The sequence below is a fragment of the Pseudophryne corroboree genome, chromosome 8 (genome assembly GCF_028390025.1).
Source record: "Pseudophryne corroboree isolate aPseCor3 chromosome 8, aPseCor3.hap2, whole genome shotgun sequence".
Classification (NCBI taxonomy): Eukaryota; Metazoa; Chordata; class Amphibia; order Anura; family Myobatrachidae; genus Pseudophryne; species Pseudophryne corroboree.
Window position 1 is genome coordinate 395941066 of NC_086451.1, and position 25027 is coordinate 395966092.

Sequence of the window (25027 nt, forward strand, 5' to 3'; positions counted from 1 at the left end):
CAGGAAAAGATGGATTCTGAAAATCCTTTTGATTTGATAAATTTGACAACGACTGTATTTGACATGTTCATCGCAGGAGCAGAGAGCACCTCAGTTACACTTAATTTTGGTGTTTTGCATCTTCTAAAGTATCCTGAGATCCAAGGTAATAATCCATGACTTTAGTGCTATTTCTAAAACTGTCTCAAGGCTACTGAGAATTGTGCCTTGTTAAAATCATAGGAAAAGTTAAGTTAATTAACTAAATGCATTAATTTTGCTGACTAGAACATAACAAGGTGTATGCACAAATTCTGTTTTGGGGAACTTAAATAAGAATGTCCCTATACAGGACTAAGGATCCACACAGAAATGAGCATGGTGGAAAGTGTAAAAAAAAAACCCTCAAATCCAACTTACTTTCTGTGTAGAACACGGTCTTCATTGACTGTACTGTAGCTGTGTGTCATAACTGCCAACTGTCCAGATTTAGATGATACAGAGTGAGAAGCATTCAGCAGTAAAAATAGTGAATTAGTGAGCCAGTAGAGAAGTTGCCTATCAGCTGCTCTGTATAATTTGGTAATATAAAAATTAGAAATGTTATGTCAATGCTGATTTGTTGCCATGGGCAACATCTCCACTGGCTTACTTATCCAATCTTATTACTGCTTAGTACATCTCCTCCTCAGTTTTGATCTGTCGCTAACTGTTTTGTCAGCCCTGATAACGGGACTTTTTCCCAAATAGGGCACATTTGGTAGATATGTTCTGATAATTAATTTTCCTTTCAGTGACGCACATACTAGAGCATCTTTCAATGGATGGTTTCAAAGAAGGGGGGTAGGGCTTAGCATCCCAGCACTTGGAAACCTATTGGTTGCTCTAGCCTCACTTATGTGTTTATTACCTGTGCATTATTGGGCAAAATTCAGACCTAATCATACCTGTGCAAAATTTAGCACTGCTACGATTAGCCACCCTGACATGCAGGGGGAAGCCCAGCACGGGGCTAGTCCGCCCCGCATGTCTGGCAATCCCCCCTCACCGCACAGGTACAAAAGCATCACACAGCAGCAATGCTTTTGTACCTGGAAAGCAGCTCCGTACAAGCGTAGCTCCTGCTACCCGGCGCTGTCTGGGTCACTGCGGCTGCATTGCCCAAACTGTGCCCCCAAAACGGCATCCTAACACCACCAGCCCGCCCCCTCCTGCCCAGCAACAGCCTCTGCTTGTCAATCAGGCAGAGACGATCGCTGGGCTGAGATGCCGATAGCATCTCTGGCATGCACCGGCATGCTGCGGCAACTGCGCATGAGCAGTTCAGACCTGATCTCCCGCTGTGCAAAAATGCACAGCAGTGATCAGGTCTGAATTAGCCTTATTATGTGGTTAAACATTTCTGTTACAGGGATATTTGTGTGCAAACCTGCATGGTTCAATAGCTGTGCTATTGAATCTTTAGGATGACAGCCACATAGCAGCTCCTCCTTAGCACTCATAAAAAGTAGGCTCATTTGCTGGAAAAAAGAGACTCTACTGCCACTCACTTAAAAGGAACCACTCTCATCAATGCATCATGTTTCCCCTTTAGTGGGTAACTGAATTACTGGTGATGGTTACAAATGCTGGAGAAATGGTTGTAATGCTGTCATTTAATTGCTTCCCACATCACACACTTTCTCTTGCACCCCACAGAGGTATGCAGGCAAATAATCAATGTTGGGGGATCACTAAGCATTGTAATTTGCCTAGCGGCACATTACAACGGTGCTATACCAAGAATTCAATTGCCCTCTTTGAATTTCATTCAGCTTTCTCATCACACAACAAAAATCTTTTGTTTTCATGTGGGTGCAAGTTGAGATATCCCCACTTGTCCAGATCACACCAGAGAGACACCCCCCACATAAATTGCAATTATCCTAAATATGGTGGGACAGTCCCGGGATGTGGACTTTGAATGGGGAAAAGTTTTGTCCAAAAGATTAAGGATGAATGAAGGCAAAGTGTGGATATGGGAAGTGTATATTTTGCCTCAATTTCAAATGTTTAAATGATTGGAGAAATGCATCATTCTACAGTACATTCAATTTTCCATGTTTTCTGTGTAAAATCCAGTAATTGTGCCAAAATAGCCAAAGTGGGGGTATATTTTTTGGAAATTTTGGAAATAATTGTATTGACAATTTCATTTATTGTACAATACATTAACATGCAGTACAATGTTCCTGCTGGCCAAGAAACGGAGGCATCAGTTCTGAATTAATGTGATGAGTTTCAGGAAAATAGTTAAACAACTCTCTGACTTTTTAATTTACAGTATGGATTAACTTAATTTTCTGTTTAACATAAACATATTCTCTGCTCGGAGTCTGCCTACAGTTTTTACATTTTCCAGATCTCCTAGTTGATGCACAAGTGCATTTATTACTACAGTAGTTGACATATTTGATAAGACCCTCAGGTGGTCTAGAGAACATGAGCTGTTATGGGTTCCTTGATCTGAGTCTGGCCACCACTGACATACAGTAAGGTAATGGTTCTTAAACAGTTCCAAGTCACCTACTGTAGCTGGCCACAGTATTACCAGTTGTCACATTTTAAAGTTCCAAAGGTGACCTGGCAAACATCAACTATTTGGGGTCCTGAGGACAGAGTCTGAGACCCACTGACATACAGTATGGAATACACATAGATATAGATAGGGCCAAGTTACAACTTAAAGTAGGAAACTAATGATAGGTATGGAGTAAAGTAAATACAGGGAGAAAAAGAAAGTGTGAAGTTTAACTACTACATACTTTTAAATTATAAAAAATGATTATTGATAAATAGAGATGTGCATGGACCCTGGTGTTTTGATTTTAGTTTTGGTTCTAATTCATCATCGTGTTTTGGTTTTAGTAAAACCACCCTCAAGTGTTTTGGTTTGGATTCGGTTTTTGGTTCAGTTTTGGATTCCTTAAAGATATATAAAAATTGTTAAACATTGCTAAAAACAAATGGATACAACAGCAAAAATTGTATAATTTGGATGTGTTTCCATGCAATCCAAAACCAGAGTTTGGTTTTTAAATGTAAATTCCAAACTGACAACAGACTGAGACTCGGTTCCACTTGGATCCCTAAAATTATTCTGAACTGGTTATTGCTTTGACTCGGAAACCGCTAAGTTTGGGTGTGTTCGTATTTCAGAAAAACCAAATGTTTGAGGAGGTCATCCAGTCATCCTATACAGTAGAGCAAAAAAAAGAAGAAATAGTTTTTTATTGACACACAATAAAGAAAAATATAAAAACATAAGTTTTATTATGCATCAAAAAAATTGTATAACCAGTGAAATATGTATAAAATCTTAAGAAACACAATAAGATGTGTAAGAAAAGTTAAATACTGTAAAGTTAGTAATGTGATTTAAAACACCTGTCTCACTGTTTATTCATTATATGCTGTTATCCTATATTTAATTCTACAATCTGATTACGTAATGAGTAAATATTACTCGTAGTTCTGACATATGGGTTGAAATAGTATACAGTATATTATATTATCAATAACCGCAGTCAAATAGTACAAGAATGGAAAGTGAATCTATCAAGGGGTCATACTTTACTGATGTGCATGATTTCAGGAAATGACCTATGATTGCACTTTATAATATTGCAGAGTGAAGGTCTTCAATAAGAAAGCTGTCCATCTAGCCAATTGTAATTATTTGCCAGACTATTTCAGGCCAGTATGGATGGTGTAATGGTTAGCATTACTGCCTCACAGCACTGAGGTCATGGGTTCGATTCCCACTATGGCCCTAACTGTGCAGAGTTTGTATATTCTCCCCGTATTTGCATGGGTTTCCTCCGGGTACTCCGGTTTCCTCCCAAAATCCAAAAATATACTGTTAGGTTAATTGGCTCCCAACGAAAAATTAACCCTAGCGTGAATGTGTGTGCATGTATATGTGGTAGGGTATATAGATTGTAAGCTCTACCTGTGCACGGACTGATGTGAATTGGCAAATATTCTCTGTACAGTGCTGCAGAATATGTATGCGCTGTATAAATAACTGGTAGTAGTAGTAGTAGTAGACTAGCTACACAGATATTGTATATATAAATGATCATAGAATGTATAAGTAATACATTATTACTGCATATGAGAAGAGACTAGTTGAATAAATAATTTCCCACAGATCTGAAACTAATAAATCAATAGTCCAAGTCCAACTAACTAGCAATAACTGCCGCTACTTTAATTCTCAGAGTGTCAGTAAATTATTAGAGTGATGTTCTCTAGCTCACAAAGGGGCAGATGTGTTAACCTGGAGAAGGCATAAGGAAATTATAAATCAGTGATATGTGCAAAGTGATAAACAGACCAGCCAATAAGCTCCAATATGTAAATTAACAGTTAGGAGCTGATTGGCTGGTGCGTTTATCACCTTGCACTTATCACTGGTTTATCACTTCCTTATGTCTTCTCCAGGATAATACATCTGCCACAAAGACTGCTATTAGTGGTACAAACTACAATATAAATTATGCTGACCCGCCAGTGAACATTAAGTAGACACTTAACAACAGACATGCTCTGCGTTATGAGACAGAGGGGCAGATGTATTAAGCCTGGAGACGGTATAAGGAAGTGATAAACCAGTGATAAGTGCAAGGTGATAAACGCACCAGCCAATCAGCTACAAGCTGTTAATTTACATATTGGAGCTGATTGGCTGGTGCGTTTATTTCCTTGCACTTATCACTGGTTTGTCACTTCCTTATGCCTTCTCCAGGTTAATACATCTGATCCAGAGGGACTAATTCAGATCTGATTGCAGCAGAAAATTTGTTAGCAAAACCATGGCCCTCATTCCGAGTTGTTCGCTCGGTATTTTTCATCGCATCGCAGTGAAATTCCGCTTAGTGCGCATGCGCAATATTCGCACTGCGACAAGTATCTTTGCTATGAAGATAGTATTTTTTCTCACGGCTTTTTCATCGCTCCGGCGATCGTAATGTGATTGACAGGAAATGGGTGTTACTGGGCAGAAACACGGCATTTTAGGGGCGTGTGGATGAAAACGCTACCGTTTCCGGAAAAAACGCAGGAGTGGCCGGAGAAACGGTGGGAGTGCCTGGGCGAACGCTGGGTGTGTTTGTGACGTCAAACAGGAACGACAAGCACTGAACTGATCGCACAGGCAGAGTAAGTCTGAAGCTACTCTAAAACTGCTACGAGGTTTGTGATCGCAATATTGCGATTACTTCGGTCGCACTTTTAAGATGATAAGATACACTCCCAGTAGGCGGCGGCTTAGCGTGTGTAACTCTGCTACATTCGCATTGCGACCGATCAACTCGGAATGAGGGCCCATGTGTACTGCAGTGGGGATAGATATAACATGTGCAGAGAGAGTTAGATTTGGGTTTGGTGAGTTCAAACTGAAGTCTAAATTGCAGTGTAAAAATAAAGCAGCCAGTATTTACCCTGCACAGAAACAATATAACCCACCCAAATCTAACTCTCTTTTCACATGTTATATCTTCCCCCCTGCAGTGCTTATGGGTGGTCATTCCGAGTTGATCGCAGCCAGCAACTTTTTACTGCTGCTGCGATCAACTAGCACACACCTATGGGGGAGTGCATTTTAGCTTAGCAGTCGCTTGTGCAGCCCTGCTAAGCTAAAAAAAAATTCAAGCAGAAGTAGACTAGCCCTGGACATAATTACCCTGTGCGACGATCTCTGCGATGCTGGAGCCGGCTTTGACGTTAGACATCCACCCTCTGTTCTTCTGGATATGCCTGCGTTTTCAAATCCACTCCCCGAAAATGGCTGGAAATGCTGCGGCGACGCCCAGGTCTGGCTTTTATCCTGTCAATCTTCTTTGCGGTCGGCTCTGCGACCATTTCCTTCGGTAGATGTAACGTAACCCGACAACCCCTGTCGCCGGGCAACGTTGCGCACGTGCACTGTGGCCACCGTGCATGTGCATTCCGAACCCGTTCGCACCACAGCTATAAACTGCTGCATGCGAACGGATCAGTAGGAACACCTTGGTTTTGCCGATTTGCTAACAAATTTGCTGCTATGATCAGATCTAACTTAAGCCCAATGTTATTTTGGTTTATATGGCAGTGGTCATAAAGTTTTCACTCAAGGGTGTATGAGCCTTTTGATAAAGCACAGTGAATGTGGCCACATTAGGGTTGGAACATGAGATAGCCACAATTAGGTAGGCTATATATATATATATATATATATATATATATATATGTATGACATTATTTTTGCAGGCATTTTGTCAGCTGAAGAAAGATTAATAAGAATAAAGCACTGAATTGATGCCGCATGCCTTAAAAATGGCTGCCTTCTATGTTTGTGAGCAACTAGTGGGAATTCACATGAGTAATATCTTCCATACTAATGTCCATCTTACTGTAGGTAAAATAAACTGTCATCCATTACAATAAAAATGGAATAGTCCCATGTATCTTACAAAATTCAGTGGTACACTAGTAAGTAACATTTAAAAAAAACATTATTACTTTTTGTCCATCAATCCTGACTAAAATGTGAGAGGTTTTGTTGGTACCTCTGCTGCCTCATACCACAACTATGTACAGTATCTGTTATTTTTCTTGGAAAAAAACCCAGGGAAACTACATGAGGAGATTGATCAGGTGATTGGCCGAGAACGGGAACCCAGTGTGGATGACAGGAACCAGATGCCATATATGAATGCAGTTATACATGAGATCCAGAGAATAAGTGATATCCTGCCCATGGGGTGTATCCGTTGTACCACCAAAGACGTGACCCTCTACGGATACCGCATTCCCAAAGTAATGGCTTCTGACATGCAATAAACATTCTTTAAGCAGCAAAAAAGATTACAGTACAATTAAATGGTTCACCTATTTTGAGGAAACTATCTGCATGTTATAGTAATGGTTATTTCATATTTATATGTTGTTTCATTTGGAATAGTATGGATGAGGATGCAGCGTAACTATTTTTCTTTGCTTCATTACCTCTGGCAATAGCATTGCTACTTTTCTTCTATAGTTATAGATATTAGGTTATCTAAGCATATTTGCCATATTTTCTAGATCAATCTTAGGAACTGATTTTTTTTCTGCTCATTTTAATTTCTTACAATAACAAATATTATTTTATCAGGTTAATTTATCAAAATAGTTTTGAAGCATGAGTTTCAAAAAGAGCTCCTTCCAGTGAAGACCAAATAATAAATCATAACAGGGCCTCAATTAAGGTTGTGAAAGTAGTCCCAATCCACATGGCTAAAGGTTGAGGGGTTGACTCCATCACTTGCCTTGTAGCACCAGCTTGCATTTTATCTGGACCTTGAGGAGTTGTCCTCAGCCTGTGTCCGGGACTTAGTTTACTGGTCCTGACCCTCTCTTTGTGACATTATGAAACTATATGTGCTGTAGACCAGCCCGTAGTACATTAATACCCTTTTACTTCACTGTGTCCTCATCGATATATAACACATTTGTATTTAGTAAACATAAGGGTCTATGTACTAAGCCTTGGAGGGATATAAAGTTGATGGAGATAAAGTACCAGCCAATCAGCTCCTAGCGGTCATTTTTCAAACACAGCCTGATTGGCTGGTACTTTATCTCTCTTCACTTTATCTCTCTTCAATGCTTAGTATATAGACCCCATAGACGCAATGTGGGGAGATGGATAGATGAATATAAAAGATGAATAGAGTATTATAGATGAGAATTGAAAGACAGGAAAATGTTATAGCCAAAAATTCCTTAGATTGCCTTTAACCCTTGGGCCATGACAACTAAAGGAATTGTAGTTATATGTTAAACAATTGTACATGAAACAAGCTGTACTTTATACCTTGTGATGCCCCGACCAAAGAAATTTTTAGGCACATAAAATAATCACCATATATCACATTTTTTTTTTTTAAATTGCTTTTGGTAAATTTGGGATATTTCAACTGTATATCATCGTATTTTTCCAGATTAGTGAAATTATAATCTAACAATTGTAATAGCAGATTACAAAGATTGCAGTGAAATTGTTATGTTATTACTACACACAAGTTACACAGTAATTTTCCTTTTCTAGGGTACACTAATACAAAATAGTAGTGCTAGTAAAAATATGATTTATACTAGTAAAATAAAGGAACCATTGAAAGAGTAATGAAAAGGTGTTGGATTAGTGGGCACAAATCAAGATGTCAGTTGATTGAAAAAAAGAATCCAAAAAGTATTTTAGGACCTTTGTGAAACAGATAATTGATTTGTTTATTATGTACAGTATGTGTTATTCATATCCAAATAAAAATCACAAGTAGTGTATACAATAATAAATAATGTAAATAGTAAATATCAAAACACACAATTGTCTAATTTATTTACATAGTGTATTTCCATTGGGCTTTAAAATTAGGAACTAAAAATGCAAAATTAGACTGAATACACAAGATTAGAATTGCAAGACGTTGAATAATGTTTTATTATTTTTCAGGGGACAGATGTTTTACCAGTACTGACCACTGTTTTACGAGACCCCTCACTGTTCGAGACTCCTGATGAATTCAATTTCAAACACTTTTTGGATGAAAATGGAAAGTTTAAGAAAAATAATGGCTTTATGCCATTTGCTGCAGGTATGCATGTATTTATATATTGAGGTCACTGACCTACAGTACACTTTCAGACAAACATCTTTTGCTCCATTTTGTATCCACTTTCTGATCTTCTAACGGATAGACTTTTTTTTGTTCAATCTCATTATCCCAGGAAAGAGAGCATGTATCGGTGAAAGCTTGGTCCGCATGCAACTCTTCATCTTTTTCACCACAATTCTACAAAAATTCACCCTGAAGTCACTTGTGGACCCAAGGATCTTGATATCTCTCCAGCTGAAAGTGGTTTAGAAAATGTTCCACCAGCACACAAAATGATCTTCATCCCTAGAGATTGAGAATGTAATCTCATGAGAGAGTTTCCATTGACCATTAAATATTGTTTTTTTTCCCAAGCTTTGTTGTGAAGTTGATACAACAGGACCCTATTATAGTAATTTACTGTATGTAAATCTATATGTACTGTGATTCATTTTACTGTTTTGTAGAACTGTAAATCACTTTCTGTAGCCGTATGCTCTATGGTTTGTGAAATGCCACATATTAGAATGTGTACATTGTTACTCACTTCATTGCACAGCACTAGTTACTATAACCTTGACTATTAGTTTTAATTTTCCTTTTTATCCTAAAATACTACTTGTTTCACTTTATTGACAGTATTCAAAGTTGGAATTTAGATGTGGGGGTATGGAAATTTGCACCAAATAGACATGGGTCGCCCCAGGCCCCCAGAAGCATTAGGGACAATGATAGTTAGAAGTACATGTCAGATGCTTTTTTAACACTCTTGCCACCAACTACGACTACATGAGGTCTCTGAAAAAGAAAATAATGGTACATGCCATCAGTCCCTGAATAAATCCAGAGTATGTCCCATGTATCATGTTCAGAGACCACGCAAGTGTTTCTCAATCCCTCAATTACCTTCTTATCTTTGCCATAGTGCTTAGTGGCACTTTTTCCTCTTCGCAGCAGCAGCCAAACATCATGGCACCATCTAAGCCAGTCCACACAAAAAAGAAAAATCCAAGGAGCCGCCAGGACTTGAGGAGGGTATGGGTCGTTAGATAGACACAACTTAGGTCGATAGTCATTAGGTTGACCATGGAAGGTTGACATGCATTAGGTCAACAGGGACAATAGGTCGCCATGGTCCTTAGGTTGACATGTACTAAGTCGACAGGTCAAAAGGTCAACATGTTTTTTTTTATTGTTTATGGCGTTGTTTTCTTCGTAAAAGGATGTGGAACCCCAATTAGTGCACCATGTCCCTTCACATGGATCGCTTCGCTCTCGCCATGCTTCGGGCAATGTGCCGCACTCTGCTACCGCTTCACTCGGCACAGGTTACCGTTCCAATCATAGTCCACGTGGATCGTTAAGTATGAAAAAATTCAAACAATGAAAAAAAGAGTGAAAAACTCATGTCGACCGCTTGACCTGTCAAACTAGTAAATGTCGACCTAATGACAATGTCGACCCAATGCATATTCAGTGCATAAAAATGTATTGCCCCATTGATTATTTCCTACACTTCAGATTAAAGTAAACTGTCTGGATCTCAGGAAAAATAAATTGAAATGGAAAAGTAAATCACTAAAATTCATAAGACATCTTAGGGGGTTATTCAGAACCAGAGGCGTATCTAGGGTAGGGCGAGTGGGGCATGTGCCCTGGGGACCCTGGCAGGCCCCGGAGAGGGGGGCGCCGCCGGCGTCCAGGGCATCATGCCCCACTCGCTCCCGTTAACCCTAAAACCCCTCACCGTCGCTGGGAGCACTAGCAGCGCTGCCAGCAGCGCTGCCATGTCCGGTCTCCGGCACTAGCCAATCAGAGCTTGCGGACCGGCTCCTGATTGGCTGCCGGTCCGCAAGCTCTGATTGGCTAGCAAACCGGCGCCAGACATCCGCCGGAGACCTGGAACGGCGAGGGGAAGGAGAGGCGCTGCGCTGCGCTCTCCTTTCCTCACAACAAGAATGAAGCCAGCAGCCAGTGAGGTGAGTGACGGGGGGGGGGGGGGGGGTCCGGCGGCACGGGGGGGCAAGTATCTGGCACCAAGTGGGGCCTGGCACTGTGGGGCATGTAACTGGCACTGTGGGGCATTTAACTGGCACTGTGGGCATGTGACTGGCACTGAGTGGGGCAATGTAACTGGCACTGTGGGGCATGTAACTGGCACTGTGGGGCATTGTATCCAGCACTGTGGGGCAATGTAACTGGCAGAGTGGGGCAATGTATCTGGCACTGTGGGGCATGTATCCGGCACTGTGGGGCATTGTATCCAGCACTGTGGGGCAATGTAACTGGCACTGAGTGGGGCAATGTATCTGGCACTGTGGGGCATGTATCCGGCACTGTGGGGCATTGTATCCGGCACTCTGGGGCAATGTAACTGGCACTGAGTGGGGCATGTATCTGGCACCGTGGGGCATGTATCTGGCACCGTGGGGCAATGTATCAAGCACCGTGGGGCATGTATCCGGCACTGAGTGAGGCATGTATCCGGCACCGTGGGGCATGTATCCGGCACTGTGGGGCAATGTAACTGGCACTGTGGGGCAATGTATCTGGCACTAAGTGGGGCATGTATCCGGCACCGTGGGGCATGTATACGGCACTGTGGGGCATGTATCCGGCACTGTGGGGCAATGTAACTGGCACTGTGGGGCATGTATCCGGCACCGTGGGGCAATGTAACTGGCACTGTGGGCCATTTTCAGTGGCCGCACCCCTTCTGGAGCGTAGCCAAACTCTTCTGGTGTGTGGCCACGCCCATTTTTTTTGCTGCGTGTGCCTTTGGCGCGCGTAAGTGCATCTTTTGGTGTGTGGTTTTTTTTGGGGGGAGGGGGCGGGGTGGGGGGGCGCCATTTTCCATCTTGCCCTGGGCTTCGAAAACCCTAGTTACGCCTCTGTTCAGAACTGATTGCTGTGCAGCTAATAATGCTGACCTGCGATCGGGTAGTCGATGCCCAAGGGGGAGTGAAAATCACCCATGCAAGTGTGCGATCGCAGCTGCAAACCCGTTCGCACCTCACTCAGTGTGTGCAGTCTCTGCACTGCCCAGGACTTACTCCTACAGTGCGATCACATAAGGCTGATTGGGGCATGCACAGTTATGCTGTTATGCCTCAGGGCATAACTGTGCATGCGTATGCACCGCATTGCGCACACATGTTGGCCAACAACAATGGGCATCGACGGTCCGCATGTTGGCCAACAACAACAGGCATCGCTGGTCAGCGACAGGATGGGCATAACTGTGCATGCGTATGCACCGCATTGCGCACACATGTTGGCCAACAACAATGGGCATCGACGGTCCGCATGTTGGCCAACAACAACAGGCATCGCCGGTCAGCGACAGGATGGGCATAACTGTGCATGCGTATGCACCGCATTGCGCACACATGTTGGCCAACAACAACGGGCATCGATGGTCCGCATGTTGGCCAACAACAACAGGCATCGCCGGTCAGCGACAGGATGGTGCAAAAATTTCATTTGCATGAGCGTTCACAAGGAGATCGACAGGAGGATGCCGTTTCTGGGTGGTAACTGACTGTTTACTGGGAGTGTCCAAAAAAAGCTGACCGGCGATGCCTGTTGTTGTTGGCCAACATGCGGACCGTCGATGCCCGTTGTTGTTGGCCAACATGTATGCGCAATGCGGTGCATACGCATGCACAGTTATGCCCTGATCGCCCACTGTGCAAAAATGCACAGCTGGGATCAGGTCTGAATCAGGCCCTTCGTTTTTTACAATATCAACACTTTATATAATATTTTATTAAGATCCTTCCACACGGTTTCCAGAACAACGGTACAGTTAGTGTAGTGGCTAGCATTACTACCTGTCAGCATTGAGGTCTTGAGTTCAATTCAAATCACTGACAATATGCAGAACTTTTAGATTTTGGGCTAGATGCATCATCGCTTGAAGAGCGATAAAATGGAGAGTGACAAACTACCAGGCAATCAGCTTCTAAATGTCATTTTTCAAACAGGGCCTGTGACATGGCAGTTTATCACTCTCCAAGCGATGATGCATCTAGCCCTGTATCTTGTGCATTTATGTCAATTTCAGTATCAGATCTATCATAAGCAAAAATGCAAATTGCATACCTCCCAACATCCGGAGGCTGCGACCAGGGACTCCATGTTCAGGGAAGCCGCCAAAAAGGGGGCATGGTCTATCGGAAAGGGAGCGTGGCTTCACATGAATTATGTGAGCCACGCCTCCCATTTCCGCACAGTGGGGGCATGACCAGCTCTCTGTGAGCTGCTGGCCATGCCCCCAGTCCCCCTGCCACACTGGAATAGATGCTGTGCGCATGCGCATAACATCTATTCACTACTGCTCTGAACTGAGCAGAGCAGCGAGTGATGGGGAAGCTCCCAACTGCCCCCCACCGCGGAACACTGCAGCCCGTGGGAGGGACAGACACAAAAAAATGGGACTGTCCTGCAAAAATCAGGATAGTTATGAGGTACGAAATTGTGTTCTTAGAAAGATTAGTAGTATTGTGCATTTACTTTAGTACCTAAGAATTGGTGAAATCCCTTTGGGGATAAGGTTGTAAGTGACAGAGAACGTAAGGGGAAACTTAGAAATTTGGAGCAGTGCAGAATTACAGGAGAGAAAAAAGAGATAGAAGAACAAATATCAATTACTTTAACAATTTTAATTAAAATAAGAACAAACATACTTGTATGGTGGGATTTTTTTTTTTAAGTGTCAATATGTTATTTAATGGAATGCATCATAATTCTAATCATCTTATGAACTGTACATTAATTGCCTACATACACAGCGTGGTATAGTATGATATATGATCTAGTATGCAGGAACTGTCAATAGGGGCCTCAATAATGCTCATTTTCAATGCATGTCAATAATAAGCTTTGCGTGCAGAATAATCCTCACAAACAAAAGTATCATGCACAGAAATTGCTGGTTTTGTATTTCTGTTCTGAAAAAAATGAGTGAAAAAAAAAAATAGAGGCATTAGGCAGCAGAACTGATAATACTGGTTTTCCAATATAAATTGTACAGTACTTTTAACTAGAAAGAAAGCAAAACTATTCTAAATAAAGCAATGTCATTATCAAACATCATGCATGATCAAGCCACATAGTAGACTGTAGGTAAGAAAATAACTAGAGATGTGCGGCGGGCACTTTCCATGTTTTGTGTTTTGGTTTTGTTTCTGGTTACATCCTCGTGTTTTGGATCTGGATTGGTTTTGCCAAAACCACCCTTTCAGGTTTTGGTCTCTGGTTTTGGATCTGGATGATTTATGGCAAAAAAAAACATAAAAACAGCTAAAATCACAGAATTTGGGGGTAATTTTGATTGTACAGTATTATTAACCTCAATAACATTCATTTCCACTCATTTCCAGTCTATTCTGAACACCGCTCACCTCATAATATTGTTTTTAGGCCATAAGGTTGCACTGAGGTGGCTGTATGGCTAAGCTAAGCGACAAAAGTATGCGGCACAAACACCTGGCCCATCTAGGAGTGACACTGCAGTGGCAGACAGGATGGCACTTAAAAAATCTAGGCCCCAAACAGCACAAGATGCAAAGAAGAAGAAGAGGTGCAAGATGGAATTGTCCTTGGGCCCTCCCACCAACCCTTATGTTGTGTAAACAGGACATGCACACTTTAACAAACCAATTATTTCAGCAACAGGGTCTGCCAGATAACTGAGGCTGAAATGACTGGTTGGTTTGGGCCCCCACCAACAAAGAAGCAATCAATCTCTCCTTGCACAAACTGGCTCTACAGAGGCAAGATGTCAACTTCATCCTCATCCTCCGATTCCTCACCCCTTTCAGTGTGTACATCCTCCTCCTCACAGAGTATTAAATCGTCCCCACTGGAATCCACCATCACAGGTCCCTGTGTACTTTCTGGAGGCAATTGCTGGTAAAGGTCTTCCCTGAGGAATTTATAATTCATTTTGATGAACATCATCTTCTCCACATTTTGTGGAAATAACCTCCTACTCTGATCGCTGACAAGGTTACCGGCTACACTAAACACTCTTTCGGAGTACACACTGGAGGGGGGGGCAACTTAGTAAAATAAAGCAAGTTTGTGCAAGAGCATCCAAATTGCCTCTTTTTCCTGCCAATGTACGTACGGACTGTCTGAGATGCCTACTTGGATGCTGTCACTCATATAATCCTCCACCGTTCTTTCAATGGTGACAGAATCATATACAGTGATAGTAGACATGTCAGTATTCGTTGGCAGGTCCTTCAGTCTTGACCAGATGTCAGCACTCGCTCCAGACTGCCCTGCATCACCGCCAGTGGGTGGGCTAGGAAATCTTATCCTTTTCCTCGCAGCCCTAGTTGTGGGAGAAAGTGAAGGAGGAGCTGTTGACGGGTCACGTTCCGCTTGAGTTGACCATTTTCTAACCAGCAGGTCTTTGAACCTCTACAGACTTGTGTCTGCAAGAAAGAGAAATACAACATAGGTTTTAAAACTAGGATCGAGCACGGTGGCCAAAATGTAGTGCTCTGATTTCAACTGATTGACCACCCTTGATTCCTGGTAAAACAAATGAAGAGCTCCATTCACAAGTCTCACATACTCCATCTTAGCTCCTCCTTCAATTTCTCCAGCTGCTTCTGCAAAAGCCTAATGAGGGAAATGACCTGACTCAAGCTGGCAATGTCTGAACTGACCTTACGTGTGGCAAGTTCGAAGGGTTGGAGAGCCTTGCACAAGATGGAAATCATTCTCCACTGCACTTGAGTCAGGTGCATTCCCCCTCCATTTTCTATGTCATAGGTGGATTTATAGGCTTGAATGGCCTTTTGCTGCTCCTCAATCCTCTGAAGCATATAGTGTTGAATTCCACCTTGTTACCATCTCTTGCTTCAGTTGATGGCGGGGCAGGTTCAGGAGTGTTTGCTGGCGCTCCAGTCTTCGGCACACAGTGGCAGAATGCCAAAAGTGGCCCGTAATTTTCCGGGCCCACGACAGCATGACAGCATCTGCTGAATGCCCCTGTCATTTTTCAAAAAATTCTGCACTACCAAATTAATTGTATGTGCAATACATGGGACATGCTGGAATTTGCCCAGATGTAATGCACGCACAATATTGGTGGTGTTGTCCGATATCACAAATCCCCTGAGAGCCTAATTGGGGTAAGCCATTGTGCAATGATGTCCCTCAGTTTCCGTAATAGGTTGTCAGCAGTGTGCCTCTTACGGAAAGCGGTGATACATAGCGTAGCCTTCCTATGAACGATTTGGTATTTGTGAGATGCTGCTACAGGTGCCGCTGCTGTTATTGCTGCGGGAGGCCATACATCTACGCAGTGGGCCGTCACAGTCATACAGTCCTTAGCCTGCCCTGTTCCACTTGTCCACATGTCCGTCGTTAAGTGGACAGTGGGTACAACTGCATTTTTTAGGACACTGAGGACACTTTTTCTGACGTCTCTGTAAATTCTCTGTATCACCTGCCTAGTGAAGTGGAACCTAAATGGGATTTGATACCGTGGACACAGTACCTCAAACAATTCTCTAAGTCCCACTGAACTAATGGTGGATACCGGACACATGTCTAACACCAACATAGCTGACAAGGCCTCAGTTTTCCGCTTTGCAAAAGGATGACTTCTGTCATATTTAATCTTCCTCACAAAGTACTGTTGGACAGTCAATTGTTTAGTTGAAGTAGTACAAGTTGTCTTCCGACTACCCCTCTGGGATGACGATTGACTCCCAGCAGCAACAACAGCAGCGGCAGCAACAGCAGGCGTACCACTCAAGGATCCTCCGGAGGAATCCCGGTTAGGAGAGGACTCCTCAGTCTTCAGTAGTCCTGCAGGCTATGTCCAGTGACATGGCCTGCAGGACTACTGAAGTTCCTGACTAAGGATGAAGTTGATGTTGAGGGAGTTGGTGGTGTGGCTTGCGAGAGCTTGGGTACAAGAGGAAGAAGGGATCTAGGTGTCAGCGGACTGCTTACACTCTTACCCAAAGTTTCACAACTTAACACTGACTTATGATGAATGCGCAGCAGGTGACGTATAAGGGAGGATATTCCTAGGTGGTTATCGTCCTTACTCTTACTTATTACAGATTGAAACAGGCAACACATGGCTTGACACCTGTTGTTGGGATTTGTGGAGGAATAACTCCACACCGAAGAGGTGGCTTTTTTGGTATTTTGGCAAGGCATCACAATGGATTTATTCATCCCACGGACAACAGGTGTATCCCCGGTGCCTTATTTAAACAAACCACAACACCATCAGAATACTGATCGTCAACTTCCTCCTCAGCGCCAGCAACACCCATATCTTCATCCTAGTGTAATTCAACATTGACTTCTTCAATTTGAATATAAGAAACTGGATTGTGGGTGCTCCTTCCAGCACTTTCAGAGGGCGTGCAAATGGTGTATGGAGCCACCTTTTCCCATCCAGTGTTGGAAAGGTCAGGCATCGCAACCGCCGTCACACTTGGACTCTCCTTGGGGATTTGTGATACCATCTTAGAATGCACAGTTCTTTGCTGTACTTTTTCCAGCTTAACTCTTATCATTTTACTAGCTGGAGGATGAGGGCTTCCATTGTTATGTGAAGCTGAACCACTAGTCATGAACATAAGCCAGGGCATTAGCCTTTCCTTGCCACTCCGTGACGTAAACGTCATATTGGCAAGTTTACGTTTCTCCTCAGACCATTTACATTTTTTGGGGGGTCTTTTAACTGAACTTTGGCTTTTTAGATTTTACATGCCCTCTACTATCACATTGGGCATCGGCCTTGGCAGACGAGGTTGATGGGATTTCATTGTCTGTGTTATGACTTTTGGCAGCAGCTTGAGCACTAGGAGGAAGTGGTTTTTGATCTATACCTATTTTATCCTCAAATTTTTGTTCTCCATTTTTTTTCTGGAGTTATATAACAATGGGGGTCATTCCGAGTTGATTGCACGTAGCATCTTTTTGCTGCTCGTGCAACCAAACTGATGCCGCCTATGGGGGAGTGTATTTTAGCATAGCAGGGCTGCGAATGCTTGTGCAGCCCTGCAATGCTAAAAAAGTTTCAAGCAAAAGAAGACCAGGGCTGCAGTTACTCACCCAGTGCGACAGATCTAGCGATGAATGTCCCAGTCCTGACTTCAGACATCCGCCCTCCAAACACATGGATCTGCTTGCGTTGGACTCACCACGCCTGGAAAATGGTGAGTATCCACCCCGGAACGCCTCCTGCCTGTCCGTCTTCTTGTGATCGACGCTGTGTTCACATTTCTCATTGGTATTGTTGTTGCCTGGCGATGATTGTCACCAGGCAATGATGCACATGCGCAATGCGGCGGCTGAGCATGCGCATTTCCAACCCATTTGCACCGCAGCGAAGAACAGCTGCGTGCGAACGAGTCAGAATGACCCCCAAGATGCGGTACAGGACAGCATACCTCTACAACGCACAGGGCAAACCCTGTGAAAATTATTTGGATTAAATATTAATAAGCCCATTTTTTGGAGAAAATAATATACAGCACAGGACAGCAACACTGAACTTATATGGCAGCACCACTGGACTGGATTTATACGGAATTATATGGATCTATATGGATTTATACGGCAGGATCACTGTTATTATACGGCAGGATCACTAGATTTATATGGCAGTACCACTGGAAATATACGGCAAGATCACTGGAATTATATGGCAGGATCACTGAATTTATACGACAGGATCACTGGATTTATACGGCAGGATCAATGAATTTATACAACGGGATCACTGAATATATAAGGCAGACCCACTTGACATATACGGCAGTATCAATGGAATTATACTGCAGGATCACTGGACTTATACGCAGAATCACTGCAATCATAAGGCAGGATCACTGGTATTATACGGCAGGATCACTGGATTTATACGCCAGTACCACTGGAATTATACGGCAGGATCACTGGATTTATTCAGCCGGATCAGTGGAATTATACGGCAGGATCACTGGACTTATATGGCAGGATCACTGGATTTATATGGAAGTACCGCTGGACATATATGGCAGTATAAATGGACATATACGGCAGGACCACTGGATTTATATGCCAGTACCACTGTAATTATACGGCAGGATCATTGGACTTAAAGGGCAGAGCCACTGCAATTATACGGCAGGATCACTGCAATTATATGGCAGGATCACTGGAATTATATGGCAGGATCACTGGACTTATACGGCAGGATCACTGGATTTATACGGCAGTACCACTGGACATATATGGCAGTATCAATGGACATATATGGCAGGATCACTGGACTTATACGCCACTACCACTGGAATCATACAGCGGGATCACTGGAATTATACTGCAGGTTCACTGGAATTATACTGCAGGTTCACTGGCAGAGGTGTAACTAGGGTTTTCAGAGCACAAGGCAAGATGAAGAATGGTGCACCCCCCACCCTCCCAAAAAAAAAAAAAATACACCAAAAGAAGTATGTGCGAGCGCCAAAGGCGCGCGGTGAAAAAATGGGTGTGGCCACGCACCAGAAGGGGTGTGGCCACTGAAAATGGGGCATGCCAACATGACTATCACCTACCCCTTGTGTCGCCTCTCAGCACACTATCACCTACCCCTTGTGTCGTCTCTTAGCTCACCTTCATTCAATTTTTGCACAGTACGCATGCACAGTCCCCTTTTTACACAGTGCCAGATACACAGTGCCCCACAGTGCCAGATACACAGTGCCAGATACAGCGCCCCACAGTGCCAGATACATATTGCCCCACAGCGCTAGATACAATGGCCCACAGCGCCAGATACAATGCCCCACAGTGTCAGTTCCACAGTACCAGATACAGCACCCCACAGTGCCAGATACAATGCCCCACAGTGCCAGTTATAATGCCCCACAGTGCCAGTTAAAATGCCCCACAGTGCCAGATACATGCCCCACAGTGCCAGATACATGCCCCATAGTGCCAGTTACATTGTCCCACAGTGCCAGTTATATGGCCCACAGTGCCAGTTACATGCCCCACAGTGCTAGACACATGCCCCACAGTGCCAGTTACATGCCCCACAGTGCCAGTTACATTGCCCCACAGAGCCATTTACATGCCCCACAGTGCCAGTTACATGCCCCACAGTGCCAGTTTCATGCCCCACAGTGCCAAATATAAGATCTCCCAGCCCCCCATTACTCACCGCTTCTCTGTGCTATTTGAGGGGAGGAGAGCGCAGCGCCTCTCCTGCCCCTCAATGCTCCGGCGGCTATGTGGCGGCGGCTCTGTGGTCTCCGGCTATGGCTATGGCTATGTGGTGGTAAGTGGTGCCGGTTCGTTAGCCAATCAGAGCTCATGGACAGGCAGCAAATCAGGAGCTGGTCCGCAAGCTCTGATTGGCTAACGCTGGTTTCCCGGACACATGCGCGCTGCTAGCAGCGCGGCAGGCAGCGCGGCAGCGGTGGTGAGGACATTGAGGGCAGGGAGAGACACTGCGCTCACCTCCTTTCACATTGCGGCATGACAGGGGCGAGTGGGCATGATGCCCTGGCCGCCAGCGGTGCCCCCCTCTGCTGGGCCTGCCAGGGCGCCCAGGGCACGTTTCCCACTCGACCTACCCTAGTTACGCCTATGATCACTGAATTTTTATGGCAGGATTACTGGAATTATATGGCAGGATCACTGGATTTATACACCAGTACCACTGAAATTATACAGCAGGATCACTGTATATATACAGCCGGATCAGTGGAATTATACGGCAGGATCACGGGATTTATACGGCAGAATCACTGGATTTATATGGCAGTACCGCTGGACATATATGGCAGTATCAATGGACATATACGGCAGGATCACTGGATGTATATGCCAGTATCACTGGAATTATATGGCAGGATCACTGGAATTATATGGCAGGATCGCTGGAGTTAAAGGGCAGGATACCTGCAACTATAAAGCAGGATCAATGGAATTATACGGCAGGATCACTGGACTTATATGGCAGGATCACTGGATTTATACAGCAGTACCGCTGGACATATACGGCAGTATCAATGGACATATACGGCAGGATCACTGGATTTATACGCCAGCACCACTGGAATTATACGGCTGGATCACTAGAATTATACTGCAGGATCACTGGATTTATACGGCAGGATCACTGCAATTAAACGGTAGGATCACTGGAATTATACTGCAGGATCACTGGATTTATACGGCTGGATCAGTGGAATTATACGGCAGGATCACTGGATTTATACGGCAGGATCACTGGATTTATATGCCAGTACCACTTATATATACGGCAGTATCAATGGACATAGGCCCTCATTCCGAGTTGATCGCAGTGAATCATCGCATCGCAAACGGCCAGAAAACAAGTAAACGCGCATGCGCAAAAGCGGAAATACGCATGCGCAAGCATAGCGATACGACACTTGTGCAGAAATACTACAAAGAAAACTGCTTGTAACGCAGAAACGAAAACGGGGAGTGACGAAGGCATGACAGAGGCACGACTTCGCAATCTGACGACATGGGCATGAAAGTGGGCGTCTAGTGTGGGAGTATGCAACTAGCAGTAGGCGTGGTTTTCGCAGAAATGCATTTTCGCTGTTAAACTTAACATAGCAATTCATCGCAATCTTGCTGCAGCAGCCGAGTAGGTCTGCAGTTACTCTGCATTTGCGAAGTAGTGTTACAAGTGTGTATGCACTAATTAGCAGTTAATTGGAGAGCCCATTCATCTGTTGTCCAATTACTTGCTAAACACTGTTCTGCTAAAGTACTGCAAACAGCAGTTGTGTGGACACATTACATGTTTATTCTAAGCACCTATAAACCTGTCACGCTGCCAAATAAGGGCCCTCATTCCGAGTTGTTCGCTCGGTATTTTTCATCGCATCGCAGTGAAAATCCGCTTAGTACGCATGCGCAATGTTCGCACTGCGACTGCGCCAAGTAACTTTACTATGAAGAAAGTATTTTTACTCACGGCTTTTTCTTCGCTCCGGCGATCGTAATGTGATTGACAGGAAATGGGTGTTACTGGGCGGATACACGGCGTTTCAGGGGCGTGTGGCTGAAAACGCTACCGTTTCCGGAAAAAACGCAGGAGTGGCCGGGGAAACGGTGGGAGTGCCTGGGCGAACGCTGGGTGTGTTTGTGACATCAACCAGGAACGACAAGCACTGAAATGATCGCACAGGCAGAGTAAGTCTGGAGCTACTCTGAAACTGCTAACTCGTTTGTAATCGCAATATTGCGCGTACGTCGGTCGCAATTTTAAGAAGCTAAGATTCACTCCCAGTAGGCGGCGGCTTAGCGTGTGTAACTCTGCTACATTCGCCTTGCGAGCGAACAACTCGGAATGAGGGCCAAGGTTTTTATTTTGGGGCAAGTTTTTGGCTAAACATTGATGTTAAGTGCATGTTTTAATGTGTGAAATACTACCAAATGCAAACAAGTGAAATTAACCAAACTTCTAAACTACATCAGCAACATCTAAACTACATAAAATGTTACCTTTTTATATCCCAAATATCAGGACCAAAATAATGCAGCATACACTTAATTTTTTCCTTAAATAAAACTTTTATCTTTGGTTAGAATATCTGTCAATGTTTAAAATTATGTCCTGTTGCCCATAGTAAAACAAACCCGAGTTGTGACTATTTTTATAATATGGACATTAAAGTGTGGTGCAAGGCATACCTGTTGCATTTTTAAAGATGCAATGCTTTTTTCTTTTTTCAGATTGTTCCCTTGTTCCCCAAGTGTCTATATGCTTTGCTAAACTTTCCTGGACTAAGATTAACATAATGCATTAACTTTAATAAAGTACACAAACTTTTTTGTTGAATTTTGTTTTATTACTGCTGTAATATATTTAGTGATCAAAACAACATGGCTACATGTGAGTATCACAGGCAAAGATGGACCAAGCAGCAAGCAGATGCCACTGACACAAATGACATAGCAGAACTCAGTACTAGGGAAACTCCAGCTTCTGACAAAATAATAATTTAAATGCAAATAAATATGGTGTAAACACCCTGCCAGACAAATATATTTGGGGAACTGAGAAAGATTCAGGAGCCACCACACAAACACAACAATACACAGCACACTAGGAAGAGGAAGATGGCTCTGGTGTACAGGAAAAAAAAGCTCACAGGCTGCAATATATCAAAACAAAAATAATAAATTTCACTAAGAGGGAGTTAGCCATTCTGGCCACACAAGCCAACACAAAAAAAAACATAGAGACAACATGAAAAACATGGGTGCTGCCCATCTGGAGAGACATCACTTTCTTTTTTTTTCCCCGCCTGATGCTGTTCTTCTTGGCTTGGTCTGCGGAGCAACCTTCGTGGGCCCTGCCCAGTGGGATGTTCTTCCTGGGCAGGGGCAGGGGTGGGAGCCGATGTGGCTGGCTCTCTGCCACTGTGGGCAAGGGATACAGCGATGGCCTGGAGCCCTTGCAAGATGTTATTTGCAAGGTTTTGGAATGAGGAGGAAAGTTGATCTTGTCCCTGCCTGATCTCTGCCAGACCTTGGCAGAGTTGCGCAACACCTTGCTCAACACTGGTTCGGTGCTCAGTGAGCCGGACAGCTATCTGGCTTACCTCCCGGATAACCCCGTCCTGAAAAGCATTTAGGCTCTCACCATACCTAGCTATTTCAAGCAAGATCTCCAGGATAGCAGAGGGTTGGGTGGGGGGGCCAGTTGGAACCTGGATAGGTGGGATTTGGGGTCCTACACTGCCAGACACACTAGGTCCCTCCACCTCAGCCTCAGCCACATAACCCTCCTGTGACTCTACTTGCTTACCCCCCTGTGCTGTGTTATGTGCAAAGCAAATAGAAGAATGTGTGGAAAAAGAGTAGAAAAAAACAATATGAGACTTTTGTAACAAAAACAATTAAACAATACAAATATGTGTGTAAATTTACCTGGCAAGTCATGTGCCGTCAGTATTTCAGGCAGGTCCGTGTCCATATAAGACACCCCTGTCCCCTCCTCATAACTGACACAGTCCATCGCCATCTCCTCCAACTCGGTATACTTCACAGCGACAGCTGGTCCGCCCCTGTAGCCCTCGAGGCATTCCACTCCGCAGACCTCTTGCCCTTCAGGCGGGATTTGAAGTCGGCCCAACTACATATGTTAGGAAAAATAGGGGCAAGGTATATTTTTAGAATAAATCCTGCTTTAATATATAGGACACATGTTCTGCATTTGGTTGCTATAGACAACATTACATGTAACTAGGTGTTTTTTTTTCAAATACGATTTTTTTTATTCAAAGGTATAGGTGAATGCACAAAGAAGATGTATCGTCAACTGCATAAAATACAGTAATCCAGTAGTACAGAAACAATTAACATGAAGAACTAATCCAAAAACAGCGTATTAAAATGGAAAGAAACCTCGACTAATACAATGCAAATTGGAGTATAAATTGAGGATTCTGTAGTGTTTATCCAAGCAAAACTATGACGAATATAAAAAAGAAAAATAGTAATAAAAGGGAGAAAAGAAAAAGATAAAAAAAAGGACAGAGAAAGACATAGAGAAAAGAAAAACATAGAAAAACGAAGGATACAATAGAGGGGGGGGGGGGAGGGAGGGGAGGGGGAACTGATCTTTGTTACCGAAAGAAGTCTGAAATGTTTTACAATCATCCAAACAGAATTAACTAGTAAACCAGTGTTGAGTGGGATTAGGAATTAGCAATTATACGGAGATGGTGCCAGTCCGTATTTTCAAATACTTTCATAATTCTATCTTGAGTAGACGAGTCTAGAGAATGAATGAATGGGGACCATTTGGCGTAAAACCGATCAACATGTTTATCCAAGTCGGGAAAAGTATTATTTCTATCAAAGTAAAGAATCTGTAAGAGTTTTAACTTTAATTCTTGCAAGGAAGGAGAGGAAGAGGAAATCCAATGGGTAAGAATTACTTTCTTTGCAAGTGTCACAATGGTAACCAACATGGGGAGAAAGTTCTCTGTTGGGGAGCCAATTTTTAAAATTCGCACATAGGCAGACTAGAGGATCAGGGAGAACATGTGTGTAAAATAAAAAGTTTAAGTACACAATTACCTTATTCCAGAAACGTTTTATTTTCCCACAGTCCCAAAAACAGTGAAAAAAATTAGCGTGAGAGCAGTAACCTTTCAAAAAGGATCCTGAAGTGTCTGGAATCATATGTCCTCTCTGAGCTGGAGATATGTAGGCTCTATGTAAAGTTCTCCAGTGTACTTCCTGAAGATAGGAGGATTTCAGAAACTTTAAAGTTTTAGAGCAATGTTCAGTGAGAATCAAAGGGGAATTAATGTCGGGGATATCGTTTTGCCAAGTAGACGCAAGTGCATGCCATGATT

At 43.4% G+C, this 25027-nt stretch overlaps 1 protein-coding gene and 1 pseudogene across 5 annotated transcripts in view; one reads left to right on the plus strand and one right to left on the minus strand.

Moving 5' to 3' along the window:
• LOC134947850 (cytochrome P450 2C31-like) overlaps window positions 1-8956 on the plus strand; it is a 30967-nt pseudogene extending 22011 nt beyond the window's left edge.
• Window positions 8957-13331: 4375 nt separating this feature from the next.
• LOC134947851 (zinc finger protein 618-like) overlaps window positions 13332-25027 on the minus strand; it is a 107709-nt gene continuing 96013 nt past the window's right edge. For 4 of the 5 annotated variants that reach the window (XR_010182817.1, XR_010182816.1, XR_010182818.1 and 1 more), the window contains 2 exons: window positions 23592-23796; window positions 13332-13591 (listed from right to left, as the gene is read on the minus strand). The gene's annotated coding sequence lies outside the window, so the exon portion shown is untranslated. Of the gene's footprint in view, window positions 13592-22523; window positions 23479-23591; window positions 23797-25027 lie in introns of those variants that run through there. The other variant, XR_010182819.1, reaches the window with a different exon arrangement.